Here is a 14,440-nt window from a genome sequence, read left to right on the forward strand (position 1 = left end):
ATTCACAGTACACACGTGTGCGTGCTGATAAGGGCAAATTGAGGACTCTTTCCTACAGGCAATTACGTCAGGTTGAAAGAGCAGCGGCAAAAAAGCCTTGTCATAGCAGCTGACAAGTTTTTGAAGCTGCTTGTGCCTCCAACGTCCCCCGAACAACAAGATGCAGGGTCCTTCAGAGGTTTGCAGCTGTGCATACGCCATCCTGTCGACCTCCTCTATCCACTTCACACAAGCAGAAACGGCTCCAGTGGGCCAAACATTACATGAAGACTGATTTCAAAACTGTTTTGTTCACGGATGAGTGCCGTGCAGCGCTCGATGGTCCAGATGGATGGAGTGGAGGATGGCTGGTTGATGGACACCCCATGCAAACACGGCTACAGCGCCAACAAGGAGGAGGTGGAGTAATGTTTTGGGCTGGAATCATGGGGAGAGAGATTGTCGGCCCCTTTAGGATCCCTGAAGGCGCTAAAGATGAACTCCATAATGTATGTGGATTTTCTCAAACAGCACTTCCTGCCATGGTTCAAGAAGAAGAACCGTGTATTTCACAGCAAGATCATTTTTCTGCATGATTATGCACCATCTCATGCTGCACATAAAACATCTGCATCTCTGGCTGATATGGGCATAAAAGGGGACAAACTTATGGTGTGACCCCCATGCTCCCCTGACCTCTACCCCATTCAGAACCTTTGGAGCATCATTAAAAGGAGTGTCTATGATGGCGGGAGGCAGTTCACATCTAAGCAACAGCTCTGGGAGGGTATTCTGTCCTCATGCAAAACAATTGAAGCAGAAACCATCCAAAACCTGACAAACTCAATGGACGAGAGAGTTCAGAAGCTCCTTTCGAACAAGGGGTCCTATGTGAAAATGTAACATCACCTAGAATAAAGTTTTGAGTTGAAAACTGTTTGATTTCAGTTTCTAACAACCTGCTAATGCTTATAATTTCAAAAATGACCATTTTTTTGGTCTTTATTAAAATGAAAAGGTTGATCGAAAAGTTTGGGGGATCTAAGAGTGTGGCAACCCAGTAGTCATGATTACTTCGAATTCTGACAATATGAGGGTCATGCTGCAGGTAGTGCAGCAAGAAGGCACTTATGTGTCTTGCGCATCTCGGAGCCCCAAAATTATTTTCCGGGCTAGATGCAGCTAAAAATTATTTTTAATTTTAAATCTGGTGGAGCTTATTATAGATGGCCTAATAGGATCAGTGCTGCACACTGCTACAAAGCCCAAATTATTTTCCAGTCAAGATACAGATAAACATGATTAGTAATTTGAAAGCTTAAAACGGTTGGTAGGGTGATTTTAACCAATCATCAAGCTTTTACTCTCCCCAGGATGACACAGGGGTAGAAAAGTCGTTTCGGATCCATGATTTGTTCATCTTTATGAACGTGAGTCTGTCTACATTATCAGTGGAGAGCCGCGTGCGCTTATCTGTCAGCACACCACCAGCAGCGCTGAACACACGTTCAGACAGAACGCTGGCTGCGGGGCATGACAAGATCTCCAAGGCGTAAGTGGCTAGCTCCGGCCATTTATCCAGATTGGAAGCCCAAAAAGAGCAAGGGTCCAGTGACACAGTCGTGGCTTCAATGTTTACTTGGAGATACTCCTGTACCATCGTCTCTAGGCGTTGACTATGTGTCAGACTTCTTGTCTCCTGTGGCCTTGCAAAGGATGGGCTAAAAAAGTGGTGAAATGATTCCGCAAAATTGATGTTACCTGCAGATACTGTGGTTCTGTTACGGTTTGAGTGCTGAACACTTGACGGTCCCACGGTTGGCAAGTTGGAACTGTGAGATTCACTACGTGCACCACTGGTATTTTGTGGAAAAGCACATGTAAGATTCTGCAACAGTCTCTGCTGATACTCCTGCATGCGTGCATCACTTTCTATGGCAGGAATAATTTCTGCAAATTTACTTTTGTACCGGGGATCTAACAGTGTGGCAACCCAGTAGTCAGGATTATTTCTAATTCTCACAATTCGAGGGTCATGTTGCAGGTAGTGCAGCAAGAAGGCACTCATGTGTGTTGCGCATCCAGGAGCACCAAGTCCCTGTTGTGTTGGTGGCGAGGTAACAATCATGCTTCCTTCCTCTGTCCTCTCCCCCCAACCTCGCACAACAGAAATGTGATCAAGGTCTCCCTCATCTGATGAGTCTTCCATCAGTTCGTCCTCCACTTCTTCCTGGGCTCCTGCACCTTCCTCACTAGTTTGGCTGCTACCATGCGCCCTGGTAAAACCATCTCCCCCACCCTCACATGCCTGCCGCCTTGGTGCTGCCGACCTTCTGGACCTTGCAGATGTTAGCCCTTCCGCATACAACTCCTCCTCCTCTACTTCCTCCACCTCCTCTTGTGCCACCACCTGACTCCGAATTCTGTTTAACATGTGCTCCAGCATGTAAATCACCGGAATAGTCATGCTGATAATGGCATCGTCAGCACTAAACATCTTCGTCGCCATTTCAAAACTGTGCAGAAGGGTGCATAGGTCCCTGATCTGAGACCACTCCTCCAGCGTGATTTGCCCCACCTCTGAATCTCGTTGGCCCAGGCTATACGTCAGAACGTATTGCACCAGGGCTTGTCGGTGCTGCCACAGTCTCTGCAACATGTGCAGAGTTGAATTCCACCGGGTAGGCACATCGCATTTTAGCCGGTGAAGTGGCAGGCCCAACGACTTCTGTAGAGATGTAAGTCGCTGAGCTGCGGGATGCGAACGGCGGAAGTGAGCACACAGCGACCGTGCCCTCTGCAGAAGGCCATCTAGTCTGGGATAGTGGGCTAAAAATTGCTGGACAACCAGGTTCAACACGTGAGCCATACAAGGCACGTGTGTGACATTGCCCCGGCGAAGGGCCGCACCCAGGTTTGCAGCATTGTCGCACACGGCCTTCCCTGGTTTCAGGTCCAGTGGAGACAACCATTCATGAAATTGGTTCTCCAGAGCTGACCACAACTCCTCAGCTGTGTGACTCACATTTCCCAGACATTTCAATGTAAAAATCGCCTGATGACGTTGAGCCCTACTGCCAGCATAGTAAGGAGGTGTGCAGGATCCCTTCTGCGCAGTTAGAAAGCTTGTGGCATGACCAGACAGGCTTTGGGTGCAGGTGGAAGACCGAGAGGAGGTTGAGGAGGCAGAAGCAGTGGAGGAACTTTGACATAAAGAGGATTGACGCACAACTCGTGGGGACGGCAAGACTTGGACAGCAGCCCCTTGTCCTGCTGTCACCATAGTTACCCAGTGCCCAGTCAGCGACATGTAACGCCCCTGTCCATGCCTACTCGTCCAAGTGTCTGTGGTGAAATGCACCCTGTCACACACAGAGTTTCTCAAAGAAGCGGTGATGTTGTGTGCGACATGCTGGTGGAGCGCAGGCACACCTTTCTTTGAGAAATAGTGCCGACTGGGCATCTGGTACTGGGGCACTGCGACGGACATAAGGTCTCGAAAATCCTCTGTGTCCACCAGGCGGAAAGGCAGCATTTCTGTAGCCAAGAGCTTGTAGATGGTGAAATTCAACCTCTTAGCTTTCTCATGGCTAGGAGGAAATGGTCTTTTACTTGTCCACATCTGAGGGACCGAGGGCTGGCTATTGTGCTTAGACGGGGTTGATAAGGGTGTCCCCGGCAAACTGCCGGTCTGTGAGGAAGATGCAGGCGGACATGTTAGGTTGCCTTCATCCAAAGGTGGTGCTATCGATGTCGGACAGCGCTCAACACCAGCTGGTGTTACCACCTCCAAAGAAAGTGATGACCTGCCAATCACGCTGGCTGTTGCGGGTAAAGAGGTGGCAGGTCTGCGCCCCAAAACAGGTGTGACTGCTGTCCCCCCAGTCACAGAGGATGAAGAGGCCGCGGATGCACAAGATATGGCAGACGGTGGTTGGCCCGGCCGGCTAGGCCGCATTGTAGCACACTGAGCTTCCCACTGCAACTTATGCTTCATGTCCATGTGCCGGTTCATGCATGAAGTACTCAAACTATGTATTTTTTGGCCTCTACTTAGCTTTTGCTGACAAATGTTACAGATAACACGAGTTGGGTCATCTTTATCGATCTGAAAAAATGCCCAGGCTATGCAAGGCTTAGCACCCATGCGACCTGAAGAGCCACCACGACTTGTGGTGAGAGGCAGAGTTGTGTTTGAGGATGCAGTTGTTGACGTGCTTCCAGTACTACGTCTCTGTCCAGGAAGACGCAACCTGACCTCGTCGTCACTAGCATCTTCCTCCACCTCCTCTGCTGACCTCATCTCTTGGCTGACTGTGGGTTGACAGTAAGTGGGATCTCCGACCTCATCATCATCACCCTGTGCGTTATCACACCCGTCGTCCTCAGAGCCAACCTGTTCCTGCCCTGACAAAAAACTAAAGTTGTCGCTCCAATCAGGTATTTGAGTCTTGTCATCGTCTTCCTCATTGGCTCCACCAACAGGAGTTACAGTTTGGGAATGAGGGTCTACATTATGGTCAGAACCTTCTGCGTCTGGTCCTGGATCCGACTCATAAAGATTCTGGGCATCAGTGCAGATCATTTCCTCGTCTGGATTCACAGAAGCGCTGGAGTCGACCTCTGATTCCCAGGCTATAGTATGAGTAAACAGCTCTGCAGACTCAACCATCTGTTCTACCTCATACTCAGACGGGCAGCTGGAGATTTGGGAGCTGTGAGGAAGCAAGTGCGATTTGGGTGACACCTTTGAGGACTGGAGTATTTGTGATGTTGAAGTTGATGTGGAGGAGAGCCCACTTAAAGGAGCACTTGATATCCGTTGAAGCACCTGCTGTTTTTGTGCCTCATCTGGAATTTGTAGCGATTGGCGTGGCCGTAAGAAAGGGATCTTATCACATTGTCCGCTAAAAGAAGTAGACATTTTAGTTTGGCTGGAAGATGGTCTTTCTTCTGCAGATGTTACTGTTGCTTTAACACCTACCCCACGGACACAACCTTTTTTCCCCTTCCCAACACGCCTATTCCCCTTTCCACCAGCAGCAGGCCTTTTTCCACTCATTTTGGTGGTTAACTAATTCACAACTCTGGAGTTGTTTGCACAAAAAAACAATGGATGGTAACCGAGCAGAGCTGAGTGGCCAAACTGTGGTATTAGGCCAAAACTATTGGCTGGGTTAGATGCAGAAAAAAATTATTTTGAATTTGCAACCTGATGGAGGTCAGTATAGATGGACTAATAGAGAAAGTCCGACACACTACTAGAAGGCCAAATATTTTTTCAGAGGTAGATGCAGAAAAAAATATATTCAGTTTGCAACCTGATGGAGGTCAGTATAGATGGATTAATAGAACAAGACCCACACACAGCTAGAAGCCCAATATTTTTTCAGAGGTAGATGCAGAAAAAACTATATTCAGTTTGCAACCTGATGGAGGTCAGTATAGATGGACTAATAGAACAAGTCCCACACACTGCTAGAAGCCCAAATATTTTTTCAGAGGTACTGTAGATGCAGATAAAAATTATTTTTAATTTGCAACCTGATGGAGGTCAGTATAGATGGACTAATAGAGAAAGTCCGACACACTACTAGAAGGCCAAATATTTTTTCAGAGGTAGATGCAGAAAAAAATATATTCAGTTTGCAACCTGATGGAGGTCAGTATAGATGGACTAATACAACAAGTCCCACACACAGCTAGAAGCCCAAATATTTTTTCAGAGGTACTGTAGATGCAGATAAAAATTAGTTTTAATTTGCAACCTGATGGAGGTCAGTATAGATGGACTAATAGAGAAAGTCCGACACACTACTAGAAGGCCAAATATTTTTTCAGAGCTAGATGCAGAAAAAAATTATATTTAGTTTGCAACCTGATGGAGGTCAGTATAGATGGATTAATAGAACAAGACCCACACACAGCTAGAAGCCCAATATTTTTTCAGAGGTAGATGCAGAAAAAAATATATTCAGTTTGCAACCTGATGGAGGTCAGTATAGATGGACTAATAGAACAAGTCCCACACACTGCTAGAAGCCCAAATATTTTTTCAGAGGTACTGTAGATGCAGATAAAAATTAGTTTTAATTTGCAACCTGATGGAGGTCAGTATAGATGGACTAATAGAGAAAGTCCGACACACTACTAGAAGGCCAAATATTTTTTCAGAGGTAGATGCAGAAAAAAATATATTCAGTTTGCAACCTGATGGAGGTCAGTATAGATGGAGTAATAGAACAAGACCCACACACAGCTAGAAGCCCAATATTTTTTCAGAGGTAGATGCAGAAAAAAATATATTCAGTTTGCAACCTGATGGAGGTCAGTATAGATGGACTAATAGAACAAGTCCCACACACTGCTAGAAGCCCAAATATTTTTTCAGAGGTACTGTAGATGCAGATAAAAATTAGTTTTAATTTGCAACCTGATGGAGGTCAGTATAGATGGACTAATAGAGAAAGTCCGACACACTACTCGAAGGCCAAATATTTTTTCAGAGGTAGATGCAGAAAAAAATATATTCAGTTTGCAACCTGATGGAGGTCAGTATAGATGGATTAATAGAACAAGACCCACACACAGCTAGAAGCCTAATATTTTTTCAGAGGTAGATGCAGAAAAAAATATATTCAGTTTGCAACCCGATGGAGGTCAGTATAGATGGACTAATAGAACAAGTCCCACACACTGCTAGAAGCCCAAATATTTTTTCAGAGGTACTGTAGATGCAGATAAAAATTATTTTTAATTTGCAACCTGATGGAGGTCAGTATAGATGGACTAATAGAGAAAGTCCGACACACTACTAGAAGGCCAAATATTTTTTCAGAGCTAGATGCAGAAAAAAATATATTCAGTTTGCAACCTGATGGAGGTCAGTATAGATGGACTAATACAACAAGTCCCACACACAGCTAGAAGCCCAAATATTTTTTCAGAGGTACTGTAGATGCAGATAAAAATTAGTTTTAATTTGCAACCTGATGGAGGTCAGTATAGATGGACTAATAGAGAAAGTCCGACACACTACTAGAAGTCCAAATATTTTTTCAGAGCTAGATGCAGAAAAAAATTATATTCAGTTTGCAACCTGATGGAGGTCAGTATAGATGGATTAATAGAACAAGACCCACACACAGCTAGAAGCCCAATATTTTTTCAGAGGTAGATGCAGAAAAAAATATATTCAGTTTGCAACCTGATGGAGGTCAGTATAGATGGACTAATAGAACAAGTCCCACACACTGCTAGAAGCCCAAATATTTTTTCAGAGGTACTGTAGATGCAGATAAAAATTAGTTTTAATTTGCAACCTGATGGAGGTCAGTATAGATGGACTAATAGAGAAAGTCCGACACACTACTAGAAGGCCAAATATTTTTTCAGAGGTAGATGCAGAAAAAAATATATTCAGTTTGCAACCTGATGGAGGTCAGTATAGATGGAGTAATAGAACAAGACCCACACACAGCTAGAAGCCCAATATTTTTTCAGAGGTAGATGCAGAAAAAAATATATTCAGTTTGCAACCTGATGGAGGTCAGTATAGATGGACTAATAGAACAAGTCCCACACACTGCTAGAAGCCCAAATATTTTTTCAGAGGTACTGTAGATGCAGATAAAAATTAGTTTTAATTTGCAACCTGATGGAGGTCAGTATAGATGGACTAATAGAGAAAGTCCAACACACTACTAGAAGGCCAAATATTTTTTCAGAGGTAGATGCAGAAAAAAATATATTCAGTTTGCAACCTGATGGAGGTCAGTATAGATGGATTAATAGAACAAGTCCCACACACAGCTAGAAGCCCAATATTTTTTCAGAGGTAGATGCAGAAAAAAATATATTCAGTTTGCAACCTGATGGAGGTCAGTATATATGGACTAATAGAACAAGTCCCACACACTGCTAGAAGCCCAAATATTTTTTCAGAGGTACTGTAGATGCAGATAAAAATTAGTTTTAATTTGCAACCTGATGGAGGTCAGTATAGATGGACTAATAGAATGATGCTATGCCCAAAAGATTTTACTTCACTAGGTGCAGTAAAAAAATTGGTGTTCTATACACAGGTGGTATATCTTGCAACACAGATAGGCTACTCCACTGACTAACACACTCTGCAATAGGCCAAAAAGGATTAGCTTTGCTAGATTCAGCCAAATGCTGTGAAAAAAACTTGCACAGCACTGGCACAGACCTGCCTGGCAAAAACTGATAGGAACTCATGTAACCTAGTCCTGAAAAGGACTGCAATTACAATTAGTCTTTACTCCCACAACCGATCTATTTAAGAGCACAGACCTCCCTGATAAAAGTCGTAGGAAATGCTGTAACCTAGTCCTTAAAAGGACTGCAATCACAACTATTCCCTACTCCCAAGCTATCTGTATATTTGTGCGAAAATTGGCTTGAAATTAACAAGGTATAGCGCACACAGCAACAGCGGTGCCGTCTAACACGCAGCTGCAGCAGTGAGAAAATGGTGGCGACGGGGAAAATGGCTTGGTCTTATAGGGCAAGGACATGTGACATACACTGCCAATGACACATGCCCTTGCTTGTGTGAAAAAAAGCACTTCGCTCCGTGTGTGCGCTGCTGATAGGCTGACAGATTGCACCTCCCCACTGTAAATGCGGGAAAGAGAAAAAAAAATGGAGATCTTCATTGTTCCTGCAGAGATCCATCCCCTGCCCCTCCCCCCACCCCGCTGTACACTCAAACTGCGTATTAACATTAATTTTCATCATTACTGAGAAAAAATCCAGTTATGATTTTGGTGCACGAACAGTTATCGAACATAACCTCGAACAGCCGAATTTTTCTCAAATTGTTCGTGTTCGCCGAACGGCTCGAACACCGCCCAAAACAGCTTGAATTTGAGATTGGCGAACAGTTCGAGTAGAACAACGCTCATCTCTATTCCTGATTTATTTAATGTTAGCTTCATTGAAAAAAAATGTGCTTTTCTTTAAAAAATAATGAAATTTCTAAATGACCCCAAACTTTTGAAAGGTAGTGTTGTGTATATATATATATATATATATATATATATATATATATATATATATATATACATATACTGTATATATATTATATACAGTACAGACCAAAAGTTTGGACACGCCTTCTCATTTAAAGATTTTTCTGTATTTTCATGACTATAAAAATTGTACATTCACACTGAAGGCATAAAAACGATGAATTAACACATGTGGAATTATATACTTAACAAAAAAGTGTGAAACAACTGAAAATATGTCTTATATTCTAGGTTCTTCAAAGTAGCCACCTTTTGCTTTGATGACTACTTTGCACACTCTTGCATATTCTTGATGAGCTTCCAGAGGTAGTCAGCGTAAATGGTCTTCCAACAATCTTGAAGGAGTTCCCAGAGATGCTTAGCACTTGTTGGCCCTTCTGCCTTCAGTCTGCGGTCCAGCTCACCTCAAACCATCTCAATTAGGTTCAGGTCTGGTGACTGTGGAGGCCAGGTCATCTGGCGTAGCACCCCATCACTCTACTGCTTGGTCAAATAGCCCTTACACAGCCTGGAGGTGTGTTTGGGATCATTGTCCTGTTGAAAAATAAATGATGGTCCAACTAAACGCAAACCGAATGGAATAGCATGCCGCTGCAAGATGCAGTGGTAGCCATGCTGGTTCAGTATGCCTTCAATTTTGAATAAATCCCCAACAGTGTCACCAGCAAAGCACCCCCACACCATCACACCTCCTCCTCCATGCTTCACGGTGGGAACCAGGCATGTAGAGTCCATCTGTTCACCTTTTCTGCGTCGCACAAAGACACGGTAGTTGGAACCAAAGATCTCAAATTTGGACTCATCAGACCAAAGCACAGATTTCCACTGGTCTAATGTCCATTCCTTGTTTTCTTTAGCCCAAACAAGTCTCTACTGCTTGTTGCCTGTCCTTAGCAGTGGTTTCCTAGCGGCTATTTTACCATGAAGGCCTGCTGCGCAAAGTCTCCTCTTAACAGTTGTTGTAGAGATGTGTCTGCTGCTAGAACTCTGTGTGGCCTTGACCTGGTCTCTAATCTGAGCTGCTGTTAACCTGCGATTTCTGAGGCTGGTGACTCGGATAAACTTATCCTCAGAAGCAGAGGTGACTCTTGGTCTTCCTTTCCTGGGGCGGTCCTCATGTGAGACAGCTTCTTTGTAGCGCTTGATGGTTTTTGCAACTGCACTTGGGGACACTTTCAAAGTTTGCCCAATTTTTCGGACTGACTGACCTTCATTTCTTAAAGTAATGATGGCCACTCATTTTTCTTTACTTAGCTGCTTTTTTTTGCCATAATACAAATTCTAACAGTCTATTCAGTAAGACTATCAGCTGTGTATCCACCCGACTTCTGCACAACACAACTGATGGTCCCAACCCCATTTATAAGGCAAGAAATCCCACTTATTAAACCTGACAGGGCACACCTGTGAAGTGAAAACCATTTCTGGTGACTACCTCTTGAAGCTCATCAAGAGAATGCCAAGAGTGTGCAAAGCAGTCATCAAAGCAAAAGGTGGCTACTTTGAAGAACCTAGAATATAAGACATATTTTCAGTTGTTTCACACCTTTTTGTTAAGTATATAATTCTACATGTGTTACTTCATAGTTTTGATGCCTTCAGTGTGAATGTACAATTTTCAAAGTCATGAAAATACAGAAAAATCTTTAAATGAGAAGGTGTGTCCAAACTTTTGGTCTGTACTGTATGTATATATATATATTGTACCCATAAATAAATATTTTTATGAAGAAAAAAATAAACAAAAGAAGTACACATATTTGGTATTGCCACATCCATAACAATCTGACCTATAAAACTGTCCCATTAATTAACCCCTTCAGTTAACACCGTAAAAAAAAACGGGCCAAAGAAACTATGTTTTTTCATCACACCTCCAAACAAAAAGTGGAATAACATGAGATTAAAAAAAAAAATGGAAATACAAATGGTATAGCTGAAAATGTGATCTTGTCCCACAAAAAAGAAGCCACCATACAGCTCCATATGGGTAAAAATTAAAAAGTTATATCCTTCAGAATAAAGCGATGCAAAAATAATCAATTTTTCTATAAAATAGTTTTTCCTGTGTAAAAGCGCCAAAACATAAAAAAAGATATAAATGTGGTATCGCTGTAATCGTAATAACCTGAAGTATAAAGCTGCCTTATTAATTATACTATACGTGGAAGAGCATAAGAAAAAAACAATTATTGAATTGCTGGTTTTTGTTCATTCTGCCTCTCAATAATCGGAATAGAAAACTATTAAAAAAAGTTATGTGGCCGAAAATTTTGTCTTGCAAAAAACAAACCCTTACATGACTGTTGGCAGAAAGCGCTTTTTAGTGTGTGATAGCAGCTAAACATAAAAATAACCTATATAAATCTGGTAGAACTTTTCCAAATGGGTTCACCTTGTCGTGGTGGGAAAGCTTTTATACTATTTTTGATCAAAAACAGTGTTACTAAGAACCCTATTTTATTTAAATGCACTTGCTTTTTATTTATTTCCAGCAGGGTTTTTGTTCATTTGCTTATTGTAGGCTTTTCTGATTCATGGCCATTGTGAAACATGCATTTATGTGCTGCATGTATACCAACTTAAACCAAGCTCCAATTTTGTGTTTTTGTTTTTTTTTTATAAATCCGGTACCGCTGTAATCGTATCAAACCAAAGGAACCAAGAAATGGCGTGAAAAATAAATTAAACAAATTCTTCACCTACTATGGATTTTGTTCATTCTGCCCCCCAAAGATCATAGTAAGGCTCACATCTATCCTGCACTCTGCACTTACACCGGGGTTTCCATGTAAATCCTTATAATGAGGCAGAAGGAGGCAATGTGGATGCTGTCTGGCCTTTAATCCAGTGGTGTCCATCTTTTTAGGATTGCATAAAAGTACGGTTGGCCACAGTTTTGTGCACCTCTGAAAAGAAGGACACCACTGAACAGAGGCCTGATGGAGTCCAGAGTAACTTTGCTTTATCGTTATAGTGAATGGATCCCTCGGGGGTTTCATCTGAATCATGTAATTCGTAGATTTAGATGGAAACCCTGATGTAAGTGCTCAGCGCAGAGTGCAGGATAAATGTGATCTTAAAGATTATGTAACATGTTCACAATAAAAGCTTCAACTCAATCCACAAAAAAGCAAGTCAACACTCAGGTCCATCAACTGTTAACGGAAATATAGGGGGCTTACATTTTACTGGTAGTTCAAAGGCTTTGGAAAAGCGCTATGGCTCCTCATCTCTAAAAGAAATCCAGAGAATTCTACACTTCCCTCCTTTATGAGCCCCACAGTGTGCCCAAACCACATTTAGCATCCACATGTTTGGAATTTCTGTAGTGATGAGAGCCCGCCTAATTTACGTGTGCATGTCTCCAGAAGCAAGAGCTCGGCATAACATACTGTGCACTACAATGTACAGGCACCACAATAGCAGATTTGAAATTTTCACTCAGCAACATCCACTGCTGCTTGTTTCTGGAAAACACCCATGGAGTCAAATCATCCCTGCACCTGTAGATAAATTCCCAAAAAGTGTATAATTTCCAAAATGGGGTTACTTGAGAGGGGGTATTCTGCTCTTTTAGCACTTAGGGGCTCTGTATATGGAGTCTACAAACTATTCAAGGAAAATCTGCTCTCCAGGAGGCAAATAGCGCTTTATCCCTCCCGAGTCTCACCGTGTGGCTAAGCAGTACTGTATAGCCACATATGGGATATTTCCACGTTCAGCAGAAATAGTGTGACAAATTTTGGTGCCACTTTTACCCATTTCCTCTTGTGAAAATGGAAAATCTGGGGCTCAAACTAAATTTTTGTGGTAAAAATGTAATTATTTTTTCTTCAGTGTGCAATGGTATAAAATTCTGTGACACACACGTGGTGTCAATATGATTACTGCACTCTTAGATGAACGGTAAAATCTGTTTAAATAATGGCTCTCCTTCCCTTCTCAGTTTTGCACTGTGCCTCAAAAGTAGTTCTCGATTACAGGTAGGGTATTGACGTACTCAGGAGAAATTGCACAACAAACTGAGAGGTCCATTTATTCCTTTTAGCCCATATAAAATAAAAAAATTGGGGGTAAAACAACATTTTAGCAGTAAAAATGTAATTATTCTTTCTTCACCGCCTAATGGTATAAATTTCTGTGAGGAACATGTGGTGTCAACATTCTTTCCGCATCCCTAGATGAATTCATTGAGAGGTGTAGTTTGTAAAATGACATTAGTTATGGGCAGTTTCTGTTGTTCTGGCACCTCAGGGGCTCTGCCAATGTGCCATGGTACCTTAAAAAAAAACAGCAAAATGTGAACTCCAAAAGTAGTTTTCAACCACATATGGGGTATCATTGCACTCAGGTGAAATTGCACAACAAATTACAGTCATATGAAAAAGTTTGGGCACCCCTATTAATCTTAAGGTTAATGTTTTATAAAAATTGGTGTTTTTGCAACAGCTATTTCAGTTTGATATATGTAATAACTGTTGGACACAGTAATGTTTCTGCCTTGAAATGAGGTTTATTGTACTAACAGAAAATGTGCAATCTGCATTCAAACAAAATTTGACAGGTGCATAAGTATGGGCACCTTACCAGAAAAGTGACATTAATATTTAGTAGATCCTCCTTTTGCAAAAATAACAGCCTCTAGTCGCTTCCTGTAGCTTTTAATGAGTTCCTGGATCCTGAATGAAGGTATTTTTGACCATTCCTCTTTACAAAACAATTCCAGTTCTGTTAAGTTTGATGGTCGCCGAGCATGGACAGCCCTCTTCAAATGATCCCACAGATGTTCAATGATATTCAGGTCTGGGGACTGGGATGGCCATTCCAGAACATTGTAATTGTTCCTCTGCATGAATGCCTGAGTAGATTTGGAGCGGTGTTTTGGATCATTGTCTTGCTGAAAGATCCATCCCCTGTGTAACTTCAACTTTATCACTGCTTCTTGAACATTATTGTCAAGAATCTGCTGATACTGAGTGGAATCCATGCGTCCCTCAACATTAACAAGATTCCCGGTGCCGGCATTGGCCACACAGCCCCAAAGCATGATGGAACTTCCACCAAATTTTACTGTGGGAAGCAAGTGTTTTTCTTAGAATGCTGTGTTTTTTTGACGCCATGCATAACGCCTTTTTGTATGACCAAACAACTCAATCTTGGTTTCATCAGTCCACAAGACCTTCTTCCAAAAAGAAATTGGCTTCTCTAAATGTGCTTTTGCATTCCTCAGCCGACTCTGTTTGTGGCGTGCTTGCAGAAACGGCTTCTTTCGCATCACTCTCCCATACAGCTTCTCCTTGTGCAAAGTGCGTTGTATAGTTGACCGATGCACAGTGACACCATCTGCAGCAAGTTGATGCTGCAGCTCTCTGGAGGTGGTCTGAGGATTGTCCTTGACTGAT

The sequence above is a fragment of the Phyllobates terribilis genome, unplaced genomic scaffold, assembly GCF_046119375.1.
Source record: "Phyllobates terribilis strain yellow unplaced genomic scaffold, ASM4611937v1 Scaffold_11__3_contigs__length_659146591, whole genome shotgun sequence".
In the NCBI taxonomy this organism is placed as follows: Eukaryota; Metazoa; Chordata; class Amphibia; order Anura; family Dendrobatidae; genus Phyllobates; species Phyllobates terribilis.